Source organism: Babylonia areolata, chromosome 2 (genome assembly GCF_041734735.1).
Source record: "Babylonia areolata isolate BAREFJ2019XMU chromosome 2, ASM4173473v1, whole genome shotgun sequence".
Lineage (NCBI taxonomy): Eukaryota > Metazoa > Mollusca > Gastropoda > Neogastropoda > Buccinidae > Babylonia > Babylonia areolata.
The window spans coordinates 25,514,769-25,517,732 of NC_134877.1; positions in this window are offsets into that span (position 1 = coordinate 25,514,769).

Below are 2,964 nucleotides of genomic sequence, written 5' to 3' on the forward strand. Positions count from 1 at the left end.
TATGCACAAGTTTTTATATTGATATGCACCTGTATGTATCCTAATTTCTACTGTATCTGTGTTTGTGTATGATTTTCGATTTATGTTCGTATCTTGTTATGTACTATCCCCCCCCACCCCCCCAACCAATATTCCTTGTGACCCCGGTACACTTGGTAATAAAGACATATTTTATTCTATTCTATTACACTGGCTGCATACACCGCTGTCTGTCGGGAATTCAGCATCGTTTAACCACGCCCCCAAGATAGAAACGTGTGCAAGTTCATCGTTTGACCATGCCCCCAAGACAGAAACGTGTGCAAGTTCATCGTTTAACCACGCCCCCAAGACAGAAACGTGTGCAAGTTCATCGTTTAACCACGCCCCCAAGACAGAAAACGTGTGCAAGTTCATCGTTTAACCATGCCCCCAAGACAGAAAACGTGTGCAAGTTCATCGTTTAATCACCCCCTCAAGATAGAAACGTGTGCAAGTTCATCGTTTAACCACGCCCCCAAGACAGAAAACGTGTGCAAGTTCATCGTTTAACCATGCCCCCAAGACAGAAACGTGTGCAAGTTCATCGTTTAACCACGCCCCCAAGATAGAAACGTGGGCAAGTTCATCGTTTAACCATGCCCCCAAGACAGAAAACGTGTGCAAGTTCATCGTTTAATCACCCCCTCAAGATAGAAACGTGTGCAAGTTCATCGTTTAACCACGCCCCCAAGACAGAAAACGTGTGCAAGTTCATCGTTTAACCACGCCCCCAAGATAGAAACGTGTACAAGTTAATCGTTTTACCATGCCCCCAAGATAGAAACGTGTGCAAGTTCCTGTGTGGTCCTTATGTTTTTGTGACTGGGGAACTGGACCACTTTGAACCGCTCGGTAACCCTGTGACTCACACACTAACACTATCAGTAGGTATCAGTGGCTGTCCATGTTTTCTCCATTATACCATTAGTCATGTCAGTGGCCTTTGGGAACCATCCCAAAGCCGACTGTCCTAAAACCCTCTTGGCCGCGAGAGTGTGGATGTAACTTGGGCAAGACCTCTCCACTATCATCAAATTCTAGCCCAGATAGTCGGGACAGCAGTTACCCCCTTTGCTTTTCTGATGGTCATAGTCGGACACTACTGACTATCAAACACATATTAGTGCATCCTTTCACTGTAATCGTCTTCAGAAGAGCTGTCTGCTCTTTTCACCTTTGCAGTCTTTCGCTGCCCCTATTTCCAAGCTCAAACGCAAATCTCTGACGATGGAGTTTTAGAAATTTTGCTGACTTAACCCTGCTTATACATAACCAATGACAGAGAACGTATCACAAAGTGAGAAATTCGTGTGATTTAATCCTGCCTTTCAGAGGTTCAAATCTCAAACTGTGATCCTGAGGTGGCGTCCTCTAATAGGCTAGAATCGAAAGATCAAACGAAACTTTAAAACTGTCGTCCCACCCTCCGTCTTGACAAAGAAAAATCCACCCTATATTCGGATTCTAAAAGTCAAGCCAGGTTCAAGACTGATTGGCCAAGACAACCAGCACGCACACTCAAATCCTAATTCTGGAGTAGACCTCCGATAAACCTCAGTTTACAAGTGCCGTTTAATCCATCAACAATAGTTCACAAGTTGACATGACCCTTGTGAAACAACTGGGCCTGGAAACGAGTGAAAACAGCCCAAGGCGTCGGCAGTGACACGCGCTGCTGAGCTGAGGTTAAACTTAATGGAGAACTGGAGCACTTTGAACTGGTCGTAAATTATTCCCGTGACTCACGCACGTACCAACGCTATCAATTCCTTGTCAATGGAGAGAGTTACTTCTCTTCATTGTTGTTTAACTCTTTACTCTCTGGGGTGGGTTGCATGGGTTTGCTTATCGTTAAGAAGGTTCTCAACTTCACGAAAAATTCCATAGTTAGGAACATTTTAAACTGTAAGCAAACTTAGCGCTACAAAGATTGCCTCATGCAACCTGGCTCAGGCCTCACTGTTATATCATTGAGAGGCAAAAACGATACTGAGAGACAGCTTCAGAAAAGCATGGCGCCAACGTCTGGACATCGGGCCGGAAGACGAAAAGGACGTCATCCATGAGCTGGACAGAGCGGCACAGGTCACAATCTTCAGACTGCGAACGGGACACTGTCAGCTCCTCTCCCATCTCTACCGTCTGAAGATATCAAATACTGACCAGTGCCTTTGTCGCACAGGCCCACAGACCCCCTCCCACATCATGCAGTCCTGCCCCACCTTCGACGCTCTGAGACGCCAGGCATGGCTCAGCCCGGTGGAGCTCCAGGAGAAATTGTGGGGATCGGTGGGGTCCCTGCGACGGACCGCGGACTTCGCCGTCCTGACCGGACTGAAAATCTAGCGTGGCCAGGGAACGCGGAAGAAGAAGAAGATCATTTCGAACGCTATCAGTGGTTTGTTTGATGATGGTGGCAATTAGTGTTCTCTCACGTTTTGCGGCTTCTTGCCACAGAGTTGTGTGAATGCATCTTTCATACGTGATCGTCTTAAGCTGTCGTCTGCTGTTGTTTTCATTTCTGCAGTTTTTTTTCATTGTCCCTCTCTCCAGACTCTTTGACCGGCCACACAAAAGCGCACACACACACACACACACACACACACACACACACACACACGCACACACACACACACACATGTACGCATGCACGCACACTACATGCACGAACATGCATGCACATACACATAGCCAACACAACATGCACGCACACATGCATACACACGCATGCATGAATACACGCACGCACGCACGCACACACACACACAAGCGATGAAGAGGAGCGCAAATTTAATACATCTGACATGCGCGCACATACCACTGTGCGCCATTATTCAAATATCAATACATCATTCATCCTTTCACTATCAGCATTTCACGGACAGTACACCCCAGTGGACTTCACATCATCAGTCTCCATCCTAAGTCCTTTAGTATTGTGTA